Source organism: Thamnophis sirtalis, unplaced genomic scaffold (assembly GCF_051295495.1).
Source record: "Thamnophis sirtalis isolate CommonGarterSnake01/CBP01778 unplaced genomic scaffold, rThaSir2_p1.2 scaffold_2, whole genome shotgun sequence".
NCBI lineage: Eukaryota > Metazoa > Chordata > Lepidosauria > Squamata > Natricidae > Thamnophis > Thamnophis sirtalis.
In genome coordinates, this window is record NW_028261382.1 from 61,328,691 (window position 1) to 61,356,379 (window position 27,689).

Genomic DNA, 27,689 nt, shown 5'->3' on the forward strand with positions numbered 1-27,689 from the left:
TCATGAGGCCGGCATGACTCAATGCCGAAGGCGCACAGAACACTGTTATCTTCCCATCAAAGTTGGTTCCTATTTTTCTACTTGCATTTTTACATGCTCTCGAACTGCTAGAGTGGCAGAAGCTGGCAGAAGTCACGAGAGCTCACTCTGTTACACAGCACTAGGAATTTGAACTGCCGACCTTACTGATCAACAAACTCAGTCTTAGCCACTGAGCCACCGCATCCCAGTCTTAACGGAATAGAATAGAATAATAGAATAGCAGAGTTGGAAGGGACCTTGGAGATCTTCTAGTCCAACCCCCTGCTTAGGCAGGAAACCCTACACCACTTCAGAGAAATGGTTATCCAATCTCTTCTTTAAAGAGTTCCTTCTCTGGTGGGCTTGAACTCCTGCGTATCCCGAAGAAATATTTTCCAAGATGTTGGGTTTTTTCCCCCCAAGGTCAGTTGGACAATTGCAAATATATATATATATATATATATATATATATATATATATATATATATATATATATATATATATATATATATATATATATATATATATATATATATATATATATATATATATATATATATATATATATATATGTGTGTGTGTGTATGTGTGTGTGTGTGTGTGTGTGTGTGTGTGTGTGTTTTATTTGTGCTGATAAATAAATAAAGGGAGACTAGTATAGATCTATTTCAAGCTATTTAGCTCTCATCAGCTAGCCATACCCTTACTGGGATTTGAACCTGGGCTATATGGCATACTAGGCACACTAGGCAGAGATCTTAGCCATTAGGCCACAGGCTCTTATCCGTTATCAGCGAAGCCAGGGTGAAAGGTATCTATTAGATTTTTACAACCCCTGGTAAGCCCCAAATTAAACTGCTTCCATCATCTGTCAATCGGCTCGTCACAAGTGACGAGCCGATTGACAGATGATGGAAGCAGTTAGCTTCCTCCTATAATTGGGGCTTACCAGGGGTTGTAAAAATCATATATATATATTTCCAAACTGGGCTTTGATGCAGAACCTTCTCCGTCCTTTATTGGGGCCATATTAAGCCAGCTGCAACCTGATTTATGGCAAATTGAGAAATAGATGCGGGCAGAAACAATTTCAGGGGCGCCATGCTGTTTTTTCCCCCTTTCTCATCTCCTGCCTACCTGGAGTGCTAGAATCAGTATCAAAAACAGCTGAGAGGACAGAGGACAATTCTGCTCGCCCAAGCATACTTGATGTTTGAGTTACCCACTGCCAGTTTCTCTGTTCTTAAAACTGGTATGATTGTCATGGCAATTGCTCTCTTCCAAGCTGTGTAGAGCCAGGGGGGAATTTGTAGAAGCCCCCGAAAGGGTTGTTTTTAAAGCTTTTTGCGGAGAGAAAAAAATAAGAATGAGACGAGACCTTTATGAGAAATCATTTGCACAAGAGGAAACTCTTCCTAAAGCAATTTATGTCTTTTACAGGTCTAATCTTTTGTGTTTAAATTGAGGGAGAATGCAAGCCAGAGGAAACCTTTATTAATGCTCATCCCCCCCCCCCATTTTTTTGTATACAGAACTGAGGTTTTTGGAACAACAGTAAAACATGTACCTGGCCAAGACAAGTTCTTATATTGAACGCTCAGCATCCCTAGGTGATTGTGGATGAGAAAAAATAATAATAATGTTGTAAACCTATGTAACTTGTATCGACGGAACAAGTCTGAATACTTACTCTGGCGTAACAGCAAATAGTTTCACTGCGGTTGTATGAAATCTATATGTTTTTATAACCCAGAATTGCAGAGGAATGAGAAAAAATAGGTATTGACAAGTGACATTTTTCTCAAGGAAAAAAAACACACCAGAAGAGTACAAGGAAGAGTGAAGAAAAAACAATGGCTACCAACCTGCCTTCCATGGAGGATCTTGTACACTGCAGGAGTCAAGAAGAGGGCTGTGAAAATATCTACAGACCCCTCGCATCCTGGACATCAATTGTTTCAACTCCTACCCTCAAAACGACACTATAGGACACTGCACACCAAGACAACTAGACACAAGGACAGTTTTTTCCCCCGAACGCCATCACTCTGCTAAACAAATAATTCCTTCACCACTGTCATATGACCTACTAAAACTGTATTACTATTATTTTTTTCTTCCTTCCTAGAACCTCTCTTCACACTTATGACTATATCCATGTTGCTTGTATCTTTAATTTTTATATTGTTTTATATGTTTCCTAGTATAATTTGATTGCTTAGTAGTAACCTATGACTATCACTCAGTGTTGTACCTTATGATTCTTGATGAATGTATTCTATTTTATTTTTCTTTATGTACACTGAGAGCATATGCACCAAAGACAAATTCCTTAGGCGTTCAACCACACTTGACCAATAAAGAATTCTATTCTAGTCTATTCTATTCTAGTCTAGTCTAGTCTAGTTGTTTTCTATCATTCTATTCTATTTTCCAACAATTCTATTCTATTCTATTCTACTCTACTCTACTCTACTCTACTCTACTCTACCTATTTTCTATTCTATACCAGCCATGTGCTTTGTCTCCTACAGTCTCTTGAGTACCTGGTAGTTTCTGCTAATGGCTACTAATCAACATACTACAGAGATATTTTTTTTAAGGATTAGGATTTAAGATTTTATTGCCGGATGAGATTTATATTCTCCTTTGTGTTCCAATTTTTTTGATGATTGCATTTTTGAAAGGATCGTTCTCAACGCTGGAACTTCATTGCAGCTGAAAAGCGGGAAAGTTGCGATTTTTAAAACAAATATTCTCTGGTCCTACTGTATGGTACATAGGGTTGTGGCAGAAAAGGAAGAAAAAGGAAATACTACCCCTCCCCCACCAGCATCAACATAGGACAAGTCAGATGAAGACCGGATTATAAAATTTCATTGTTTCGTGGCAATCTGGACTATGAATGGGCTCCACACTGGAGCAATTTGAATACAACGACGGTGCCGGGGAGTGGGGGGTGGGGAATGATTCAAGCCCAAATGAAATACCAGAAAAAAAGCAATTGATAGTACTCACTTCCTAACTGCTGACCTGATTGACTGAAATCTTTCTCTCTCATCTATCTGTTTGTCTGTCTATCTGTCTATCTATTTCTATCTACCTGTCATATATCATCTCTCTCTCTCTCTATTCTATTCTATTCTCTCTCTCTCTCTATCCCCATCTATCTATCTACATATCTACCTACCTACCTATATCTGTACTTATCTATCCATCCATCCATCTAATCTACCTACCTACCTACCTACCTACCTCTCTCTCTCTCCATCCATCTCTATCTTTCCTCTATCTTCCCTTTCTATTGTCAATCTATCATTCATCTATCTATCTATCTATCTATCTATCTATCTATCTATCTATCTATCTATCTATCTATCTATCTATCTATCTATCTATCTATCTATCACATAGTGATTCAGGGAAACGTAGATAATAAAATATACATAACCACCATTAAAAGCTGCCAATTTAAATTAAAAGGATAAAAGCAAAAGAGAAAATCACAGAAAGGTCTATGGAAGAGCATCTTCCACTAACATCGGCCATCCCAGGAAGAGGTTGAGTGAAGAAAGAGGCAAAGGAAGGTGGACAATGTGGAGAAATTCAGCACCCTGGATAGCACTGAAAATAGAAAGCTCTGGAGATACCTGGATTTAGTTCAGCACCATGGATAGCTACTCAAAGGATTAAAGGGGAGGACAAGGTAGTTGACAAACAAAACTTGGGTTGAGAACATCTCTAGGAGGTCTACTGCGACAATTGCATTTGCTTACTCCACTTCCCTCTTCTTCTGCAGGTGCTGGTTCCTTCTAAATCAGGTCTTAGATAGAGAGATTCATATTAACATAGTTGGAAGGCATCTTGTAGGTCATCTACTCCAAACCCCACCCGCCCAAGCAGGAGACTTTACACCATTTCTGACAGATGGCAGTCCAGTCTCTTCTTGAAAGACTCCAGTGATGAAGCTCCCACAACTTCCAAAGGCAACTTCTGTTCCATGAGTTGGTTGTTCTCACTGTCAGGAAATGTCTCATTATTTCCAGGTTGAATCTCTCCTTGATCAGTTTCCATCCATTATTCCTTGCCTGGCCTTCAGGCGCTTTGGGAAATAGCTTGGCCCCCTTCCTCTCTGTGGCAGCCCCTCGAATATTGGAAGACTGCTATCCTGTTCGTCCCCACCCCCCCCTGGTCCTTGTCTTCACTAGACTAGCCATGTAGGGTTCCTGCAACCGTTCTTCATGTTTTAGTCTCCAGTTCTTTGATCATCTTAGATAGATTCATATTAACAGAGTTGAAAGGGACCTTGTAGGTCATCTAGTCCAACCCACCCACCTACGCAGGTCGGACTAGAAAGCCTTCAAACTGTGTTGGCTCAACTCCCATGAGCCAGAGAGAGAGAGACCCTCACGCCAAAACAAGATATAACTGCCCAGAAATGTTTTGACTGTCACGCCAAGGAGACTGTTTGTGAAATCCTGGAGGCTGCCTTAATTTAGCAAACATGGAATGTTTCTGGATGGATGGGCACAGACAAATTATTTCCTAGGTCTGGGCTAAATCTCAAGGGGGGCAGAGTGTGTTCTTTCCTGTTATCAAGCTTTTGATGTAGTAACTCTTTCAAATAAGTTTCAACAAAGCCTTGCAAAGCTGTGATTCTCCAAGTCTTCCTGCCACCTCCAAATACCTGGCCTGCAAGAGCTTCACTGAAGCAAAACAGCTGGGCAAAACCAAATTACCTGCCTCACTGGAGGCATCAAGGTGCAACGCCTCGTTCTTCTCTCCCATACTTGTGCTCAGCTAGGCTGGTCAGAAAGGATGCTGCTTCCTGAATCTAGGAGCAGGATTCAATCCGCAGCCCCAAATGGTCCAAACTGAGATGAAAAAAGAGGGGTCCTTGGGGCTCTCTGAGCTTGTTTTTTTTTCTCTTGTGGATGTTTCATAACCCAACTAGGTAACATCATCAGTGCTAGAAAGGGATGGGTTTTGGGAGGAAGAGGGAGGAAGAAGGAGGGGGACTGTGAGGTCCTTGGTGCTCTCTGAGCTTGGCTTTTTTTTCTGGTGGATGTTTCATTACCCAACTAGGTAACATCATCACAGCTGGAAGGGAGTGGGGTCTTACATGCAGAGGGGGAAGTGGAGGAAGGAATGAGGAGGAGGAGGAGGAGGAGGAGGAGGAGGAGGAGGAGGAGGAGGAGGAGGAGGAGGAGGAGACTGTGAGGTCCTTGGTGCTCTCTGAGCTTGGTTTTTTTTTCTGGTGGATGTTTCATTACCCAACTAGGTAACATCATCAGTGCTATAAAGGGATGGGGTTTGGGAGGAGGGATAAAGGAGGTGGGAGGGGGCTGTGAGGTCCTTGGTGCTCTCTGAGGTTGGTTTTGTTTTCTGATGGATATTTCATTAGGGCTGGAAGAAAGTGGGGTTTACATGCAGAGGGGGGAAGTGGAGGAAGGAATGAGGAGGAGGAGGAGGAGGAGGAGGAGGAGGAGGAGGAGGAGGAGGAGGAGGAGGAGGAGGAGGAGGAGGAGGAAGAGGGACTGTAGGATCCTTGGTGCTCTCTGAGCTTGGTTTTTTTTTTCTCCTCTTCCCCCCCTCTGCATGTAAACTCCACTCCCTTCCAGCCCTGATGATGTTACCTAGCTGGGTAATGAAACACCCACAAGAAAATAAACCAAGCTCAGAGAGCATCAAGGACCCTACAGCCCCCCTCCTTCTTCCTCCCTCCTCCTCCCAAACCCCATCCCTTTCTAGCACTGTAATTACGGTACAGAGTCCCTTTGTAGATCCAAGATACAAATTCCCAAATTCTGCTGGAGAAGAAATCTTCGGGGTGGGGAACACCAGAGGGAGGGGGTGACTTTACCACCAATGCAATCAATAATTACCTAAATGAAATGGAAGCCATACAAAACCGAGTTATTTGGAGGCTTGCAGATTACCTCAGATAATAGGGAAGCCCCGAGTATGCAATTAGCGGGCGTATAATTAATCACACTGGGTTGGGTCATTCTGCTCTCAATTTGAATAATTTTGTCTCAGGCAATCCCGGAGAGAGAAAAAAACTGGGTTTACCAAGGAGCACATATTAAAAAGGGAAGCGGAGATGAAATCAGAATTTATCAGAGTCCAATTCTCTCCCCCCCCCCCAGTCTATGTTTGGTCTCCACCCCCTTCGCGCTACAATCGATAGAAGCAAACAAACAAATCCTCCACAAGACAATAGGTTTTGGAAGTATGTCAAAACTCTCTCTCTCTTTCTTTGCATAATTGATACCGCGCTGAATTTGTCCTGCAGCTGAGACATACTGGGCCTCCCACGAAGAGGGAATCCTGAGGTTTCCCCACCTCTTCCTCAAGTCTATTTTAGGAGGATCCAACATGCGGCTAAAGAAGGGCAACAGAATTAATCAGAACAACAGAGTTGGAAGGGACATGGGAGGTCATCTAGTCCAACCCCCTGTTCAGGAAGGAGACACTAGACCAGGGGTGTCACACTCAAGGGCTGGATCCAGCCTGCGGGGTGCTGAGATCTGGCCCGCGGAGCTGCCCTAAAAAACAGCCAAGGATTGGCTTCCTACCGTCCTCTGCCAGTGAAAGTGGAGCTCGGGAGCCTGTTTTCGCTGGCCGAGTGCTTGGGCCACCACAGACACCCTCAACGCAAGTGACGGTAAGATGGCCACGACCTCCTGCCCCCTCCCCCCAGGTCAAACACAACCCTGATGTAGCCCCCAATGAAATTGAATTTGACACCCCTCCTCTAGACCATTTTAGACAAGTGGCCATCCAATCTCTTTTCCAAAGCCCCCAGTGATGGAGCTCCCACAGCTGCGGTTCCTTTGATTTAATTGTTCTGTCATGAAATTTCTCCTCAGTTCTAAGTTGCTTCTCTCCTTGATTAGTTCCCACCCATTGCTTCTTGTCCTGCCCTCAGGTGCTTTGGAGAATAGCTTGCCTCCCTCTTCTAGTGATGAAGCTGCCACGACTTCCAAAGGCAACTTCTGTTCCATCAGTTGATTGTTTTCACTGTCAGGAAGTTTCTCCTTATTTCCAGGTTGAATCTCTCCTTGATCAATTTCCATCTATTATTCCTTGTCTGGCCTTCAGGTGCTTTGGAGAATAGCTTGACTCCCTCTTCTTTGTGGCAGCCCCTGAGATATTGGAAGACTGCTATCATGTCTCCCCTAGTCCTTCTTTTCATCAAACTAGACATACCCAGTTCCTGCAACTGTTCTTCATTTGTTTTAGCCTCCAGTCCCCTAATCATCTTTGCTGCTCTTCTCTGCACTCTTTCTAGAGTCTCCACATCTTTTCTACATCGTGGTAACCAAAACTGGATGCCGTATTCCAAGTGTGACCTTACCAAGGCCTTATAAAGTGGTATTAACCCTTCACGTGATCTTGATTCTATCCCTCTGTTGATGCAGCCTAGAACTGCGTTGGCTTTTTTGGCAGCTGCTGCACACGGCTGGCTCCTATTTAAATGGTTGTCCACTAGATTCCAAGATCCCTTTCACAGTTACTACTATTGAGCTAGGTACCACCTATACTGTTGGTATGCTCTGAACTCTTTACAAAATAAGTGTGTTATTGGGAGGTTAAACTAAGTAACATTACAGGACCTTCTCTGTACTTTTAACTTCTCCGTACTCTTTCTAGAGTAAATGTATTATTGGGAGGTTAAACCTAGTATCACAATAGGAACTCAACGGTTGGATGAAATAAAAAAAATGAAGAATAGGCATATTTGGTTCTAGACTTTAAATTCCTCACTGCTGTTTTGCCTGCATGAATGGATCAGTCTCGGTTCACTTCCAATAAGGAAAAGTAATTTCCATGTGCTTCTGGTTTACCCATATCAGGTGTTAACCGAATTTTCATTCATCTGCACCTTCCTTCCCCAGCTTTCCACACCTCGTTCTTTACCTAGCCTATCTAGAACTAAGGAGAACTTTCCTGACAGTGAGAACAATCAACCCATGGAACAGAAGTTGCCTTCAGAAGTTGTGGGGGCTTCATCACTGGAAACTTTGAAGAAGAGATTGGACTGCCATTTGCCGGGGATGGTGTAGGGTCTCCCACTTGGGCAGGGGGTTGGACACCTAGAGTACTGAATCCAGTTTTGGTCACCACACTATAAAAAGATGTTGAGACTCTAGAAATAGTGCAGAGAAGAGCAACCAGGATAATGGGACTGGAGGCTAAAATATAGAATGAACAGTTGCAGAGACTGGACTGCCATTTGTCAGAAATGGTGTAGGGTCTCCTGCTTGGGCAGGGGGTTGGACTAGATGACCTATAAGGTCCCTTCCAACTCTGTTAATCTGAATCTATCTGAGATGATCAATGTTCTGGAGGCTAAAACATACGATCAATGGTTACAGGAACTGGGCACAGCTAGTCTAGTGAAGAGAAGGACCGGGGAGACAGGTTAGCAGCCTTCCAATATTTGAGGGGCTGACCCAGAGAGGAGGGGGGTCAAGCTATTCTCCAAAGCACCCGAAGGCCAAACAAGGAATAATGGATGGAAACTGACTAAGGAGAGATTCAACCTGGAAATAAGGAGGAATTTTCAGACAGTGAGAACAATCAACCAATGGAACAGAAGTTGCCTTCAGAAGTTGTGGGAGCTTCATCCCTGGAGGCTTTCAAGAAGAGACTGGATTGCCATCTGTCAGAAATAGTATAGTCAGGGGGTGGGGGTTGGACTAGATGACCTACAAGGTCCCTTCCAACTCTGTTAATCTGTAATCTGCAAATCTGATCAGGTAAAAAAAAATTGCTTAAGTTTGCCTTGGCTACCACGTCTCTTATTCAGAAGGGATGAAGGGTTTCTTCTGACAATTTACCAAGTGAACCTCAAAGTCGGTGTTGGGTTTTTGTTTCTTAAACATCTCTCACAAATCAGGAGGTGATTTTTCTCCCCCTCCTGTATATCAATTGATTCAAGTGAAGCGGAAGACACTCAATATTTCAGGGCTAATCCGTTTAAAGGGAGGGGGAAATAGCACTCTCACTCTGAAGCATGTTTCCAACCAATTAACTTAAGCAGTGAAAAATATGGTCTTATAAAGTAATCAAGCAAGTCCCAGGTTTTGCTCCCCCTTTCCTCTTGGTTTGTAAGTTAGCAACCTCTCCTAAATCCGTGGACCGTAGTGGGAGTAGTTGGAGTATGGATGAGAATTTTAAATGCATTGATAAAGCATTAGAAAGGGGCCACCAATCGATGCTAGCAAATTGCCAGTTTGGAGAGAGGGAGGGAATGAGGAAATATAGCGGTTGGTGAGAGTTTTAGCCCAAGCAGAATTGTGGTTATTAGTCGTAAAGTTGTGTCCGACCCATCACGACCCCATGGGCCACGTTCCTCCAGGCCTTCCTGTCCTCTACCATCTCCTGGAGTCTATTGAAGCTCACGCCGACTGCTTCAGTGACTCCATCCAGCCACCTCCTTCTCTGCCGTCCTCATCTTCTTTTGCCCTCCATCGTTCCCAGCATGAGGCTCTTCTCCAGGGAGTCCTTCCTTCTCATTAAGTGGCCAAAGTCTTTGAGTTTCCTCTTCAGGATCTGGCTTTCTAAAAAGCAGTCAGGGTGGATCTCCTCTAGGACGGACTGGTTGGATGGTCTTGCAGTCCAAGGGACTCGCAGGAGTCTTCTCCAGCACCAGAGTTCAAAGGCCTCCATTCTTTGGCGCTCAGTCTTCTTTATGGTCCAACCTTCACAGTAATCGATTGCAATTGGAGAAACCATAGCCTTGACTCTATGCACTTTGTTGGCAGGGTGATGTCTCTGCTTTTTAGGATGCTGTCTAGATTTGCAGTAGCTTTTCTCCCAAGGAGCAAGCGTCTTTTACTTTCTTGGCTGCTGCCCCCATCTGCGGTGATCTTGGAGCCCAGGAAAATAAAATCTGTCACTACCTCCATTTCTTCCCCATCTATTGGCCAAGAATTGAGTGGGCCGGATGCCATGATCTTAGTTTTCTTAATGTTGAGTTTCAAGCCAACTTTTGCACTCTCCTTTTTCACCCACATCAAGAGGCTATTTAGACGCTCAACCTTCAGTCAGGGTTGATCTCCTCTAGGACTGACAGGTTGGATCACCTTGCAGTCCAAGGGACTCGCAGGAGTCTTCTCCAGCACCAGAGTTCAGAGGCCTCCATTCTTTGGCGCTCAGCCTTCCTTATGGTCCAAGCAGAATTAATACAATGAGAATATATCTGCTGAAGAAAACTCCACCCTGGCGGCAGGAAGGGCATCTGGCCAGTAAACACTCTGCTAGCTCCATTCAGTTACCCAGCCTCCATCCCGCAAGGGATTATGGGGTTGTTAAAAGAGGATGATGATTGTCATTGACAAAACCACCATCAGTCAATTGCAAAAGGCTGCTTCACCTGGAATAGGTTATACATCCTGCGAGGAGACCTTCAACACCATCAAATAACAACATCTACCTATCCCAGGTGCTTGGGAAGAATTGGAAATAGCAATAGCAGTAGACTTAGGTGGAAAGGTGGACAAAAATTGCCAAATCCCGTTCAAACATCTGGCTGACTGTTATATGACCAACCAAAACAATAATAATAATAATAATAATAATGTGGGTGGGTTTTTTTTAAATTAAAAAACCTATACTGTAAGAAACAATTGTGAGAAGATTGGACATTGTTTTAAATTGCTGCAAATGTCTTCAAAATCTGGCAAATAATTTTGATTTTTGAAGACCCCTGGGAGAGTCTTGGAGGAATCCTAGGGATCCTTGGACCATACTTTTAAGAAACATTAGCTTAGATCAGGGGTCGGCAAGCTGCAGCCGTATGTGGCTCTTTCATCCCTCTGCTGCGACTCCCTGTAACCGTTTGGCACCACAATGGATAGGGCTTTCAGTTAGGACAGGTAGAGGAAAAAGATTGCCGTGCTAGGAGGAGACTCTATGGTAGGGGGAACCAGAATTCTGGTTAGCAGAAGGCAAAAGACACTACACTAGCAGGAGACTCTATGGTGAGGGAATCAGACTTTCAGTTGGCTCCAGAATTGAATGGGGGGCTTCTGGTTAGGATCTTTGTGCTCTCTGAGTGTTTAAGGTTGCCGACCCCTAGCTTAGATGAATAAAAAAAATACCTACGTCAAAACATCCCGCATTAAAAGTCCTTAATCTTTCCCTCCCAATCTTTCCATTTATGAACTACACCCCAAATTGGTTTCTGTTCTCCAAAAAATTATCCCCCCAACTCCCCTTCTTCTTTCTTAAGAACCTGGGGAAAAAACTGCCTTAAAAATAAAAACTACTTATCAAGAAGCACTGAAATTCTCTATTTTTTTTTATTTTTTTACTCCACATCTGTGCTTTGAATTGGAGCACAGATCCCACATTGAAAAAGAGGAAAAAAAATATGGGACACAGGGATGCAAGTCTAAGCTAGCCAAGAGAGAAAACATCACCAAGCAACCTTATCTCCAGACATTACAGGGAATAATTATATTTAACTATTTATGTTCAAAAGTTGAGATGCCAGAACTGTGAACCGGTAGCTATAGCAACTAGCTGATGTTCCCCGGAGGGGGAAAAAAATTCTCCCTCTGATTTCGAAGCAGACGTAATTCAGGAACACAGAGAAAACCTGCCCAATATTTGAACCAATGTCCCCCTCAAACATGACTCGGGGGATAGAAGTCAGAAAGTTGCACACAAGGAGGAAGGGTCTTCATTAAACCCACCCAGGCAGGTTAATCCCTCTTCAAAGCAAGGCAGGAAATACATGCAGTCCTCGACTTAGGACCTCAATTGAGCACCCAATTTCTTTTTTTTTAAACATATTTTTATTCTTTTTAAACAAAACAACACATACAAAACAAAGCAAGAGAGGAATAAAAGAACAACTTTCCTCCATTTCATCAAGCATGTTGTTTGTTTACAAGTTTTGTGCATCAATTCTTAAATTTAGGATTAACATCACTGGTTTACATTAAACATAGCTACATGTTTCGCTGTCATTGAGCATTATACATTCAGATTACCATTAATATTATTTCATTTGTAACAATCCTTATTTCCTTAAATTCATAATTATCTATCAAATAACAATAAGTCTTTGAACTATTATAGTATCACCTATCTCTAAAGAGAAAAAGCGAAGACTGGGACAAAGAATTCCCATTGGTTTATAATAAAGCATTCACCCAATTTCTGTTGCTAAGCAAGACATTGCCTTTTTATGATTGTTGCCGGCCCCTCCAGTAGCCGAATCGGAGGAGGAGGCATGGGAGTCAGGGGTCAGCATCAAGGCAGCCTGGGAGCTCCGAGGGGGAAGAGGGAATGGAGCTGGCAGAGAGATGGACAGAGGCAGAGCCTGGGCTGTCCATCAGCCCTCAGATGGAGAGTCAACAGCCCCCAGGTGTGGAGGTGGCTGATGAGGAAGAGGAGGAACAGCTGGTCCAGTGCCTGACGTGCGGATGTGCAGAAGGCAGAGGAGAGGAGAGCAGTGGAAATCTATGGGCCGGTCCTTGGGATGGAAGAGCCACTGCTGCTAATGAAGCCCCACCCTAGCTCTGGGGATCAAAGGCAGTGGGTGGAGATGAATAGATGTGGCAGACAACTATTCATCTCCCTGCTGGACAGACTTGTTAGCCTGCGGTGAGAGAGAAAGTTTTTGCCGGGGCTCCTAATAAAGGAATCTTTTGAGTTAACTTCACAGGGTTTGTCGTGTTTGGAGAGCTGGGTCAGAACAATGATCTTCCTTGCCACACTTGTGAAGTGAATCACTGCAGTTCTGAAGTTAGTAACGAGGTTGGTTAAAACCAGCGAATCTGGATTCTCCAATGATTTTGCTTGTCAGAGAGTCGCAAAAGGGGGAATCAAATGACACCAGAGGTGGGTTCCTACCAGTTCGCACCTATTCGGTAGAACCGGTTCATGAAATCTACTGAACCGGTTAGAAGAGGTTCCATCAGTGGACCCGGAAAGCAGGCCACAACTACAGAAGAGGTTCCACAATTTTTTGAAACCCACCACTGGTCCTTGGATATGATTATTCTACACTATCATGCTCATATTGATAAAACTCAGTGCCTCTGTGAAAGGTAAGGATGACTACTGTGTTTGTGGTACAATCAGAACATTGCGTGTGTTGAAGTTGTTTTAACGCAAACCAAAGATGCCTTTTAAAAAACAAGTTTACATCATATTCTTATGCATGCCAGTGCTGTGTGTGAGGTAATTTAAGGTGATTCAGACAAGTGTCGTCGGCATCTTCATATCCGGTCACATGGGCGGCAAGCCATTCCTATCCGGTCACATGGGCAGCAAGCCACTCCCACAAAGGAGGCCACACCCACAGAGTCGGTTCGAACAACTTTTGAAACCCACCACTGCATGACACCCACCCCTGCATTGCCCTGTCAGCTCCTGCACGCCTGCATGCACTGGCCAGCTATCTTCGGCCTCTTTTTTTCAGCCATTTTTTGCCCTCCAGAGGCTTCCCTGAAGCCTTTGGAGGGCAAAAAACAACCCAACACGCAAACTGGAAATTCAGGAATGGACTTCCGGTTTGAGCGTTGGGCTGTTTTTCATGCTCTGGAGGCTTCAGGGAGGGCGAAATATGGCCGTATGGGCACTTCCGGTTTTGCCCGTAGGGCCATTTTCTGCCCTCCGGAGGTTTCAAGGAAGCCTCCTGAAGCCTCCGGAGGGCCTCCAGGGAGACTGTTTTCATCCTCCTCATGCTCCTAGAAAGCCTCTGGAGCCTGGGGAGGGCACAAAACAGGTCCATCACACGCCAAAAGCATAGGGAAGGGTGGGGATCGCACGGGCATGCCCGGGTGGAGGTGGCGCACATAGCATTATGGGTGTGGGCATGCCCATGCACGCCTCCCCCCTGCACTCGCCCCACTTTTGGCACTTGATGGGAAAAGGGTTAGCCATCACTGGTACATGGTCTCCTGCTTGAGCAAGGGTTTGGACTAGAAGACCTCTGAGGTCCCTTTCAACTCTGCCAGTCTGCATTCTGTAAAACTGAACAGAACAAGTAATGGTTTAGCACCATGATGGTGAACCTATGGTGCGCGTGCCGGAAGTGGCACCCAGAGCCATCTCTCTGGGCATGTGGTCTTCACACCGGAAACTGGAAGAGCAGCTGCTTGGTGTGCTTGCTCTTTTGGTTTCCGGTGCGTGCATGGGCACCGACCAGCTGGTCTTCGCACATGCATGTTCAGAAGATCATCTTCCCGGCGTGCGCATGGGCACCAGGCAGCTGCTGTTGAGGTTTCCGGCACGCACGCAAACTCTCATTTTGGCCCTCGGTGTCGAAAAGGTTCACCAACACTGGTTTAGCATGTTAGGTGAGCCCTAGGAAAGTTCCAAGCATTCTCTGATATTTCTGCAGACTGTGAAGTCTTCTTCTGCATCGTAAGCCAGCAGTTGGGCTCTTAATAAAAAGAAAAGCAGCTGTGCCACATGTGCGATGAAGTGATGGGCTTCCGAGCTTCCTTTCTTCAAATCTGGCTTGAGGAGAGAGACAGTTCTCAACCACTGTTCTGACCGAGGCTTCCCAAAAGCCCAAAGCCAACTCCTCCTACCGATAAAACCTCTTTTATTTAGGTTAATGGGAATTCCTCTCCAGCAAAGTCCCGGCCATCAGTCTTTCATGAGATTTCACAACGACAGACCTTTGTCAGGCTTGGAGAGCTGCCAGGCCGATATCTTCCAAACGCCACGCTGTAGCAGCAATTCCTTGGCAAGAAGTCAGAAACAGATCTTCACCCGAATGAATTGAACTAATGGCCTCCTGCAAACTCCACTCCCCTTTCGCTCCTCTTTATTCCCTATAGGAGGGGCCATTCACCGTCCATCTGTGCCTTTACTCTCAGCTCTCTTAGCTGTTCCTATCTCCTGGCTGCTCTGCACATGCACACACTGGGAACAGGCTCCAGCTGTTCTTCTGCCTCATTGATGTCCAACTCTGACAGCAGCTGATAACTGTTAGACAGCCCTGCCCCCTTCTCTGCCTCCAACACACAGAGCCCTCATCAGAGCCTTCTCCAGACTCCAGGACTGGCCCATCTTCCTCCCCAACCTCCACTCTGCCTGAGTCTGCCACCAGCTTCACTGGCCACTAGCGGGCCACAACAACAACTTCTCTACTCTTGTACGTAAACCAGCCAAAACACCGAGTCCAGTCCAACGTGTCCAATTTTAGATTTCCCTTCTGCCCATCCGGTTCGGCAAGTTACTCCAAGCATCCTGCCCAGCCGGCTTTCCCAGCTGGCTTTCGAATTAGACTTACGGCTCGCTCAAGCACAGCTACTTTTCCCCTCCAGTCATGTATAAATTCGAAGACTTGCTGGCTCAGGAGAATTATCCAGAGGCAAGATAAAAATGGAAAGAGCGTTGCAAACAGAAAACGATGAGAGAGAGAGAGAGAAATCACTCCCCAGACATATGTCCAGAAAAAATGAATTTGCTATCTTGATGAGACAGAGGTTGAAATTGTCCTGCTGTTATCTCATCTATCTATCTATCTATCTATCTATCTATCTATCTATCTATCTATCTATCTATCTATCTATCTATCTATCTATCTATCTATCTATATGTCTATCTATTTATCTATCTAGCTATCTGTCTGTCTATCTATCTGTTATCTCATCTATCTATCTATCTATCATCTCATCTATCATCTATCTATCTATCTATCTATGTCTATCTCTATCTATTTAGCTGTCTGTCTGTCTGTCTATCTATCTATGTCTATCTCTATTTATCTATTTATCTGTCTATCTGTCTATCTGTCTGTCTATCTATCTATCTATCTATCTATCTATCTATCTATATGTCTATCTATTTATCTATCTAGCTATCTGTCTGTCTATCTATCTGTTATCTCATCTATCTATCTATCTATCATCTCATCTATCATCTATCTATCTATCTATCTATGTCTATCTCTATCTAACTATTTAGCTGTCTGTCTGTCTGTCTATCTATCTATGTCTATCTCTATTTATCTATTTATCTGTCTATCTGTCTATCTGTCTGTCTGTCTGTCTATCTATCTATCTATCTATCTATCTATCTATCTATCTATCTATCTATCTATCTATCTATCTATCTATCTCTATCTCTATTTATCTAACTATTTATCTGTCTGTCGGTCTGTCTATCTATCTATCTTATCCATCTATCTATCTATCTATCTATCTATCTATCTATCTATCTATCTATCTATCTATCTATCTATGTCTATCTCTATTTATCTGTCTGTCTATCTGTCTTTCTGTCTGTCTATCTATCTATGTCTATCTCTATTTATCTATTTATCTGTCTGTCTATCTATCTATGTCTATCTCTATCTAACTATTTATCTGTCTGTGTCTGTCTGTCTGTCTGTCTATCTATCTATCTATCTAGCTAGCTAGCTAGCTATCTATCTATCTATCTATGTCTATCTCTATTTATCTAACTATTTATCTGTCTGTCTGTCGGTCTATCTATCTGTCTATCTATTTATCTATCTATAACACAGTGGAACTTCAAAGGTCTCAAACTTTGATAAAAGATCATTTTTTCCTTCTTTTTATCCCCACTGTTTGTGTGTCTGGGGGGGGGATGTGAGTAACAAACAACGCAATCTGCCATTATCAAAAGGCACAATTCCCCCACCGCTGTGCCAAAGACGTTCAGGCACAAACCGCAACCAACACGCATTGCACGCTTGTGCAAACTTCTCTCCTGTTTTGCTGCCTCGGCCTAAATGAAATCCTTTGTAATTGTGTTTTTTTTCCAGCTCGCAACTTTGCAGCCACCGAGTGATTTTCTGCCTTTAATCCGGAGAGTTTTCAACCATCTGTTCACGTCAAAATATATGGTGCCTCCTTTCCATAGACTGTGAAGAACCAAATTTCTTCCCCCGTCTCTCTGCTTAAGGAGTGGAGGACGCTAAAGCCATCCTTGGCTTGGTGTGACGTGTGAATCCAATTCCTGAGGATTGTTCGCTGTACCTTACGCTTTAGGATTAAGCACACGACAAAATAATGCAGTTAAAACAAGCCACAGCTTAGCAAGAAGGACAATGGAGGGTTTTTTGCAGCCCCCAAACTGTTTTCAGATTTCTTTTCATGTTTCCCAGTAGAGAAAAGGAAAAAGAAGGGTGGGTGGGTGGGTGGATGGGATGGGATGGGAGGGAGAGCAAGAGAGGAAGGGAGGAATGAGATGAGAGAAGGAAGGAAGGAAGGAAGGAAGGAAGGAAGGAAGGAAGGAAGGAAGGAAGGAAGGAAGGAAGGGAATCCCAATTGCATTCTACAACAAGCTGCATTCTAGATATTGAACTCCCATGTAAGAATCCAATTTAATAAATTTAGATTTGAATCTTATGAACTCATGAAGGTTCCATCTTTGGATTATAATGTCCAACTCCAGTTATCAGCCTTTCTTTGAGGAGCAGCTTCCTTCCGCCCAAATCCTTCCCAAATGTTTCCCCTGAATAAAACCCAGTGGAAGGGAAGGCTGCTCGCTTTAATGGCTTGATCTCTCTCTCTATCTCTCTCCTTCCCTCTGTTTCTCTCTCCCTTGCTTTTTCTCTTGCTCTCCTTCCTTCCTTCACTCCCTCCCAGTTTCTCTCTCTCCCGCCCTCCCTTTTTCTCTCTCTCTCTCCTGCATTCCTTCACTCCCTCCCACCCCGTGTTTCTCTCTCTCCCTCCCATTTTCTCTCTCTCTCCTTCCTTCCTTTTCTCTCTCCAAACTTCTCCCTGTTTCTCTCTCCTTCCTTCCCTCCTTCCCTCTGTGTTTCTCTCTCTCCCACTCCTTCCCTCAGTTTCTCTCTCCTTCCTTCCCTCCGTTTCTCTCTCTCCTTCCTTCCCTTTTCTCTCTCTCTCTTCTTCCTTCCATCCCTCTGTGTTTCTCTCTCTCCCTTTCCTTCCCTCCATTTCTCTCTCTCCTTCCCTCCCTGTTTCTCTCCCTCCCGATTTCTCTCTCCTTCCCTCCCTCTGTGTTCCTCTCCTTCTCTCCATTTTGCTTTCTCTCTCCTTTCCTCCCTCCGTTTCTCCCTCCCTCCCTGTTTCTCTCTCTCCTTCCTTCCCTTTTTTTCTCTCTCTCCTTCCTTCCTTTCCTCCCTCCCACTTTCTCTCCCTCTCTCTCTCTCCTTCCCACCCTACCTACATTTCTCTCTCTCCTTCCCTCTCTCTGTTTCTCTCTCTCTCCCTCTCTCTCCATCCCTCCCTCTGTCTTTCCCTCCTTCCCTCTGTGTGTGTGTGTCCCCTGTCTCTGTGTGCTTCTAACTTTATGCAAATTGTCAATCTTAAAAGCCAAGCGATGGTACCCATTTTCTATCTCAAAATGTAAATTATAACTAAACATCTCTTCGCCAGCCTGAAATAATGATCAGCGTTGAAGCTATTTTGGATAGAGAATGGCACATGACACTAAACGATGAAGATTAGAAAAGAATTCCTGGTCTGGAGTTAATCCAAGAATAGCAGACGAAGTATGAGATCTTAGATGCCAGACTTAATTTTTATGAGAAAGGCAATAAAACCCTGTCTCCAATTCCTGATTTTTTTACTTACTTTCACAGTTGACAATGTTACCATCAAACAAAAGCCAAATTTAATTTACTTTGGAACTGGAAAGGTGAGCACACTTTTCATAAACCAACGGTTTCATTCGTTTTAGAAAAAGGAACACCTTACAAGTGCAGGTGAAATCTGGAGCCATACGAGAAAATCTGAAGAACGCTATAGTATAGCCCTAGTAAGACCACACCTAGAGTACTGTGTCCAGTTTTGGTCACTGAAAAAAGATGTTGAGACTCTAGAAAGAGTGCAGAGTAGAGCAACCAGGATGATTAGGGGATTGGAGGCTAAAACATAGGATAAGGAACTAAGCATGGCTAGTCTAGTGAAGAGAAGGACCAGGGGAGGCATGATAGCAATTTCCAATATCAAACTATTTTCCAAGGGATCTGAAGGCCAGACAAGGAATAATGGATGGAAACTCACCAAGAAGAGATTCAACCTGGAAATCAACAGAAATTTCCTGATAGTGAGAACAATCAACCCATGGAACAGAAGTTGCCTTCGGAAGTTGTGGGAAGTTCATCCCAGGAGGCTTTCAAGAAGAGACTGGACTGCCATTTGTCAGAAATGGTGTAGGGTCTCCTGCTTGGGCAGGGGGTTGGACTAGATGACCTATAAGGTCCCTTCCAACTCTGTTAATCTGAATCTATCTGAGATGATCAATGTTCTGGAGGCTAAAACATACGACGAACGGTTGCAGGAACTGGGCATGGCTAGTCTAGTGAAGAGAAGGACCAGAGGAGACAGGAGAGCAGTCTTCCAATATTTGAGGGGCTGCCACAAAGAGGAGGAGGTCAAGCTATTTTCCAAAGCACCCGAAGGCCAGACAAGGAATAATGGATGGAAACTGATCAAGGAGAGATTCAACCTGGGCATAAGGAGAAACTTCCTGACAGTGAAAACAATCCACTGATGGAACAAAAGTTGCCTTCGGAAGTTGTGGCAGCTTCATCACTAGAAGCTTTCAAGAAGAGACTGGACTGCCATTTGTCAGAAATGGTGTAGGGTCTCCTGCTTGGGCAGGGGGGTTGGACTAGATGACCTACAAGGTCCCTTCTAACTCTGTTAATCTAATCTTATTTTCCAAAGCATCTAAAAGCAAGATGAGAAACAAAGGATGGAAACGAATCAAGGACAGAGAAGCAACCTAGAACTAAGGAGACATTTCCTGACAGTGAGAACAACCAACCCATGGAACAGAAGTTGCCTTCGGAAGTTGTGGGAGCTTCATCCCTGGAAGCTTTCAAGAAGAGACTGGACTGCCATCTTTCTGAAATGATTTAGGGTCTCCCGCTTGGGCAAGGGGGTAGGGTTGGACTAGATGACCTACAAAGGTCCCTTCCAACTCTGATAATCTGAGTTTTTCATCGCGGACCGGCTGAGATACTTAAAGAGATTGGAGAGGCGATTTTGTCTGGCCAAACAATAAAGCAAGGAAAGTAATAAAATGATTGCGACATAGGAGTTTACCATTAATGCTTCTCTCATAAACAATTCATTATCCAAAATTATTTCACACTGCAAAACACACACACTAAGGCATGCGCGCAGACACACACACGCACACGCGCGCACACACATCAGTACTTGCCCCAAACTGTCAGCCACAGACAGAAAAAAATAAGAAATTGCCTAATTAGCCTATAATTATGGGATGTCAGGCGGTTGGCTTCAACAGAAAAAAAAGATAAACAATGCATTTTTACGACCGGATTTTCGTGGCATCGGAAAACATTCATCACAAAAGGCCCCTTGGTAGGAAGGGATCTTAGGGAGCATCTAGTCTCACCCCTGGACTGCCTCACCACAGCTTTCATTTGTGTAGTCCTTGGGACAAAACTCATGGAACAAATTTCTCAGCAATGTACATTTTGGGCTCAATATGGTCATTGAGGACTACCTGTAGTGTCTCTGGCTTCCAGGGATGGGTTTCAAATTTTTTACTACCAGTTCTATGGGCGTGGCTAGCCTCCAAGCTGATCTGTCTCATCCAGCCCCCCTTACACACACACACACACACACACACACCGCTTGCCGAGGTGCGAGGCGTGTGCATAAGGGGGGTTGGATGGGACAGATCATCGTGTTTCCCCGCTGCCGCGGCTCTCAGAAAAGGGAGGCAGGATGCTGACTGGTGCTCCGCCCCCTCACCGCTTTCCCACACAGCCACACAGCTAAGCAAGGCAGCCGGGGCTGCAGCCGGCAGGGAGGGGGCAGGAGTGGCAGTGGCGAGTGGTAAGGGAAGCGAGTGCTGGCCAGCATCCCTGCCTCCTTCCTCCGTGAGCACAACCAGAAATCAGGGGGAGAGAGGGAGGAGAAGGCTGTCCCTAGCAGAAGCTCAGCTCTCTCCTCCCTCTCTCCCCCTGATTTTTCCCCATGGCAAGCAAGGTGGCTCTCAAAGAAAATGAAGCACGGGTGCTTCTTTCAACAGCTGAGGCCTCCGTTCCTCTTCCTTCCTCGGCTATTACTTTCTGGTAAAGGGGCATGGCCAGGCTGCCATCACTACCAGTCCAGTCCGGTACGCCAGATTTTCACAACCTCATCTGGTGTACCGGACTGTACAGGGAGGAACCCACCTCTGCTGTCTTCCTGAGAAGCTGCCATTAGATCAAACCCCAAAACCTACCAGTCTGGCGTTTGATAAGACATCTCCAAAATACATGGACCTGCTACAGGTAGAAGAATTTCATCTGAATCTGTGTAGGGTAGGAGTTAGTGAAGGATGAAAGCCAGGCTCATATTAAAAAATAAGTCACAGTTCCAGAAGATAAACAGTCAAAGTTCAGGTCCCAAAATCTAGAGAGAGTCCACCTCTTGCGAGCGAGGTCAGAAAAACAGATCGAGGCCAGAAGAAAAAGAGCTGAAAATAGATCCAGAGTCGATGAAGGCTCTAACCTTTCATCCTGACCCTGGTTTGCCAGCTTGTACTTAAGGTTCAGTTCTAAGGAGTAGTCCTGGGGAGCAGCTTACTCCAGGGTGATCCCATTTGGGGATTTGGGGAGGGGGATTGGTTAAGGTAGGTGGTTTCTCCCCCCCCCCCCCACTAGTTCTTTCTTACGATCCCAAAAAGGGGAATGGCTCAGAAATCGCAATCAACTAAAAAGTTAATAGCGCCTACAAAATATTCTTAGTTGTTCTGTTCCCTTCTCTGGCTGTGTTAATTGGTAGTTTAATGTAGGCTTATGCCAAGAAGCCTCCGAGCTGGAGGAAGAGGAGGCTATTCTATTCTATACCACTCTATTCTCCTTTCTTTTTTCTCTGCTTCTACATCTCCCATTCTTCTTCTCTTCTCATTTCTCTTCTCTTCTTTCTTCTCTGCTACTTCTCCCATTCTTTTCCTCTTCCTCCTCCTCCTCTCCTCTTCTTATTCCTATTCTATTTATTTAATCCCATTCATTTTCTATTCTATTCCATTTCATTCTCTCTTCTCTTCTCTGATTCTACTTCTCCCATTCTCTACCTTATATTCCTATTCCTATTTCTATTCTATTTATTCCATTCATGTTCTAGTCCATCATTTTCTATTCTATTCCATTCTAGTCTATCTTCTGTTCTGTTCTTTCTGCTCTGCTTCTACTTCTCTCATTCTTTTCCTCCTCCTCCTCCTCCTCCTCCTCCTCCTCCTCCTCCTCCTCCTCCTCTTCTCATTCCTATTCTATTCTATTCTCTTTCCTTCATCTCTGCTTCTACTTTTCCCATTCTTCTCCTCCTCCTTCTATTCTGAATCCTATTTTATTCTATTATATTCTCCTTCCTTTGCTTCTGCTTCTCTCATTCTTCTCCTATTCCCATTCCATATACACACATATAAAAGATATGTGGACAATACAATATAGGGGATAATATATTAAAAGATAAAACTTAATAAAAACAGCATAATAAGGAGCCACAGAACTGCAATGGGATAGTGGTTATCATTTGTTAACCGTATCGCTTGTGGAAAGGAAAATAAAGCAGAGGGGGCATGACACAAGGGAGGAAAACCAGCACGAATAAGGTAAGAAAATGCAAAAAAAAAAAAAAGACTGCAGGTAAGAAATCAGGTAAGTCACAAAGAAAACGATTCACGAAGACAAGGAGACCCTCAAACGCTACCATGGAATCTTGGAAGCCTCCCAAGCTTAAAAGCTCCAGAGCCGCAACCTGCCCTGTGAATCATGTTTCACAACCCATCACTGCCACTTAACATGGATCGTCTCCAACAAGGTTTAGCTCCTCCCCCTCAGCATCCTGGAGCCATAAATGCTGGCAAGACGAAGAACAGGCTAAAAGTAATGACCACAGAGGCAATCCACCTGATTTAGTTCTCCTGGTGGGTTTTGTCACAGGAGACCAGGAGAACCACTTTTTCATCTCGCCTGGCTGAAGGATGGCTGGCCAGCCCTTGTTGGACGGGTTTAGTGAGGTCCAGGGGTGCTGGGACTCCATTTTATGGATGTGCCAAAGAAAACCGCGGGGCTGTCATTCCTGGCGGAGCTCTGGGTTTAAGTCCCTAGGTGCAAAATGCCAGTCAGAGATGAGGGGTTTTATCCAGGATCTATCTGGCAGTTCTGAAGCAGCCTCCAAATTCATTCCTCCCTCCATTCCTTCTTTCCTCCTTTCCTCCCACCCTCTCTCCCTGTTCCCACTCTCCCCTTCTTTCTTCCTTCTTTCCTTTCCTTTCTCTCTTACCTTTCATTCTTTCCTTCCTCCTTCCCTCCCTCCCACCCTGTCTCCCTCACTACTTCCTACTCTCTCTCTCTCTTTCTTTTTCTTCCTTCCTTCCTTCTCTTTCTCTCTTTCCTTTCTTTTTTCTTTCTTTTTCTTTCCTTCCCTCCTTTCCCCCTTCCTCTCTCCCTCCGTTTTCCTCCCTCCCCCCTTCCTCCCTCTCTCCCTTCCGCCTTTGAAATCAGTTTTGACTCTTGGCAACTACCTGGCAAATCTCCTATATTTTTCTTGGCAAGATTTTGGAAGTGGTTTGCCCTCATCCCCTTCTTGGGGCTGGGGGAATGACTAGGACAATCACACACCTGTCTCTGTGCATCAGGTGAGACTAGAACTCAGCAGCAAATGGGTTCATTTTCAGAGGCTGCGGCTGTTTGCTATTTTAAGCAAAAGCAAGGATAGAAATGGAGACTTTGAGAGCTCTGACCTCAAAACGTTTCAGCAATTGTATAAGCCATTAATGCAGGTATTCAAGAATTCTAAATAAAGAAACAAGAATTAAACAAGATCACGCTGATCCCATGTTCCCTCAAGAGAAGGAAGAGCATTTGCATAGCTACAAATACTGAAATCTATTTTGATTTGCAGGTATGCTGGAAACAAAGAATTGCTACCCTCAAAACTACAATCTTACCTACTTATGGAAGGTCCTTGGCTGAACACTATGTGGTCAAACTCTAATGAGTTGTATATATCAACAGGGATGAACAAAGGGGTGGAGCGAATGAGCTTTTTTCTGTTCAACAACGTATCATAGATTTTGCATTATCACTATTAGAGAATATTGAACACTTTTCAATATTATTGAAAAATGCCCTCTAATTCAAAATAGGGGAAAATCCGCAAGTACACCATGGTTAAAATAAAATCAAGCTAACTAAATATAGAAAAAGAATAATGGATAAGCACCAAAACAAAAGCTTAGCTGGGCTTATCTGTTTCCCATCCCACAAACTTTACTTCCAGAGCCAAAGTCTGTCTGTCTGTCTGTCTTTTTCTTTTTTCCCTTTCTTTCTTTCTTTCCTTCCTTCCTTCTATCCTTTTTTCTTCCTTTCTCTTTCTTTCTTTCCTTCTTTCCTTCCTTCCTTCGTCCTTCTTTCCTTCCTTCCTTCCTTTCTTTTTCTGTCTTCCTTCCTTCTCCCTCCCTCCCATCTATCCACCCATTAAAATATTTATTCTATTATTATTTACAATTGGTTGGAATCGATCGTAAGCCGGAGCATTATCCCCAAAGATGGAAGATAAATAATTGATATAAATGCATAAATAAATAGGAGGAAAATAAGCTAGACAAACACAAAATGCATTTCAACGAGTCTTCCATCAGGAATGAAATGAATAGCACCATCGTTTTCTGTTTGTGCGACCTTGTATTTGTTGTTATGTTATTGGGTCTGCTATTGATTAAATTTAAATGTTACAAGCTGTCAAATGTCAGTGGAAGCCAGTAGGATGTAACATTTTTAAATCAGTACAGACACTGTTCGATGCTCAAAAACGCGATGCATTCACACAACATTAATCCCAGTTATTTAGTCCACCTATTTTCTAGATTTGTGCAATTGAATAAAGCAGAAACCCACGAAACATGCTGTCCCATGCACTGAAAGCCAAAACTCTTATCAAGTTTAACACTAAATAAACTAGCAGATCATAATGAATCCATCAATTTGGACTTTGAGTCCTTGTCCTGACAAAAACCCTTTTATTAATTGACTGTGAATTCTGCTCATTCACATCCAGCCAAGTCTTTCGAGGGAGGATTTACAGTCACAGACCTTATCTGGCTTGGAGAGCTGCCAGGCCGATATCTGCAGAATTTGGCAAGGAGTCTCGGAAAGTCACGAACCAATAAAGCAAAGTAGTTGTCTCCTGCAAACTCCACTCCCCTTTGTCTCCTCTTTTATTCCCTATGGGAGGGGCCATTCACCATCCACCTGTGGTCTTACTCCCAAGTCGACCCTTGTTCTTTAGCTGCTCCCTTCATCTGGCAACTGTGCATGCGCACACTGGGAACAGGCTCCAGCTGTTCGTCTGCCTCACTGATCTCCGACTCTGAAGGCAGCTGATAACTGGCATATGGCCCTGACCCCCTCTCTGCCTCCGACACAAAGCCCTCATCAGAGCCTTCCTCAGACTCCAGGACTGGCCCATGTTCCTCCCCAACCTCCTCACTGTCTGAATCTGCTGCCAACTCCACTGGCCACTAGCAAGCCACAACAAGTTGCACAGAATATGATGTACTTATGGAAATGTATGACTAGTTTTTTCCCCCCTAACTACTTGTATAAGGATTATCTGTATATGGTTCATGTTGTCTTGTATTCTTGTATGAACTACACCAGTAGAGGCTAAACCAATTTCGTTGTATACATGATGTGCAATGACAATAAAGGCTTTGAACTTGAACAAGGAAAAAACAACAACCCCACAATGCTGCAACTCCTGCTAGTACAGAGATAGCACAGACTTCCCCAAGCCAGATTCTTTCTCTCAACGAGTTTCATAAATGCAAGACATTCGCTCTTCTTACCTTATCCACTTTCTAATCCCAGACGGGCTCCATGTGATACCACGAAGAGTTCTGCAAAAACAGATTACAGGCGTCGTTAGCCAGAAGCAAAGAATTAAGAGGGCAACATGATGTTCACACATCCAGCTACGTCTCTCTCTCTCTCTCTTTCTCTGTATGTATGGATTTGTGTGTGTATGTAAATGTCCGCCTCTCGGTTGTAGGCACTGAAGCCAAATAAGGCATTCCATTTTACAGTTTTTCACACAAAGAACGTTTCAACAATATGCTTCAGCGGGTGAATAAGAGTGAATTAATCTTCTGTAGAAATACTGGGGGGAAAGGGGGGTATTGACCCAATCAGCTCATCTCAAAAGGACTCTGATTAAATCAATGGGTTAAATCAATGCCATCCAAGTCAGCCTTCACTGTGCAACACTAAAGTCCAGGCACTGATTTTAGAAGTCAGGGGTGTCAAACTCAATTTCATTAAGGGCTGAATCAAGGTTATGTTTGACCTGGGAGGGGGTGGGTGGGAAGAATGGCTGGGGGTGGGGGTCATGGTGGGCCTGGCCAGGATGGGCATTTTGGCCACTCCTCTGCTCACAACAGAATACCTTATGCCACCAGGCTCAAAATGTTGGGCTTGGAGAACCTTGAATTACGACGCCTACGGTCTGACTTAAGCATAGTACACAAAATTGTCTGCTACAACATCCTACCTGTCAACAACTACTTCAGTTTCAACCACAATACGCGGGCAAACAATAGATGCAAACTCAAGGTAAATGGTTCCAAACTTGATTGCAGAAAATACGACTTCAGCCACAAAGTGGTCAACGCCTGGAATGCTCTACCCAATTCAGTTGTTACATCCTCAAACCCCCGTAACTTTAACCTTAAACTGTCTACCGTGGACAGAGGTGGGTTCCTACCAGTTCGCACCTATTCAGTAGAACCGGTTCGTCAAATCTACCGAACCGGTTAGAAGAGGTTCCACCAGTGGACCCGGAAAGCAGGCCACACCTACGGAAGAGGTTCCAAATTTTTTTTGAAACCCAGCACTGACACACACACACACAGATACAGACAGACAGACTCACAAAGAGAGAGAAAGAGAAAGAGAAAGAGAAAGAGAAAGAAGGAAGGAAGGAAGGAAGGAAGGAAGGAAGGAAGGAAGGAAGAGTGAGAAAGATGAAAGAAAAAAAAGGAAAAAGGGACAGAGAGACAAAAGGAAGGAGAGAGAGAGAGAGAGAGAGAGAGAGAGAGAGAGAGAGAGAGAGAGAGAGAGAGAGAGAGAGAGAGAGAGAGAGAGAGAACACATGGCCAGCAAGCCACTCCCACCAGGTCAGATGGTCGGCAAGCCACTCCCACAAAGGAGGCCACACCCACAGAGTAGGTTCAAATTTTTTTTGAAACCCACCACTGACCGTGGACCTCACCCCATTCCTAAGAGGTCCGTAAAGGGGGTGTGCATAAGCGCACCAGCGTGCCTACCGTCCCTGTCCGACTGTCCCCATTTATTCGCACCCATTTCCCGTGTTTATGCCGATGTTTATACTTATACCTGTTATCTCGTACATGTTTGACTAAGTAACTAAATAAATTTACTCGTAAAATGAACGGTTTAATCTGCATTGTGCCGCACTTCCTATCCAAACAGATTTAACCCAGCGACTATTGCTAGCTTTGCAAAACCGTCCGGGGGTCTCCCAACCTGCATTTTTGCTAAGCTTATTAAAAGAGCCTGTAGATTTAGTTAATGACGTGCAAGGAAAACATGCAAATTAGCCTTGGTCTTTGTCTGGCCCTTGGCATTCCTCAAATTGTTTGCCTCGGAGGCACAAAAATTCACTAGTGAAAAATGGCTCTCAGAGTAAACAAAGAAAATCAAAAGT

The 27,689-nt window shown here is 44.2% G+C and overlaps 1 protein-coding gene across 7 annotated transcripts in view; it reads right to left on the bottom strand.

Annotated features, from left to right (window-relative positions):
• Positions 1-27,689, bottom strand: part of ARVCF (ARVCF delta catenin family member) — a 317,630-nt gene that overhangs the window by 254,152 nt on the left and 35,789 nt on the right. For all 7 annotated transcript variants that reach the window (XM_087705749.1, XM_087705751.1, XM_087705748.1 and 4 more), the window contains exon 2: positions 25,813-25,863. The gene's annotated coding sequence lies outside the window, so the exon portion shown is untranslated. The remainder of the gene's footprint in view (positions 1-25,812; positions 25,864-27,689) is intronic.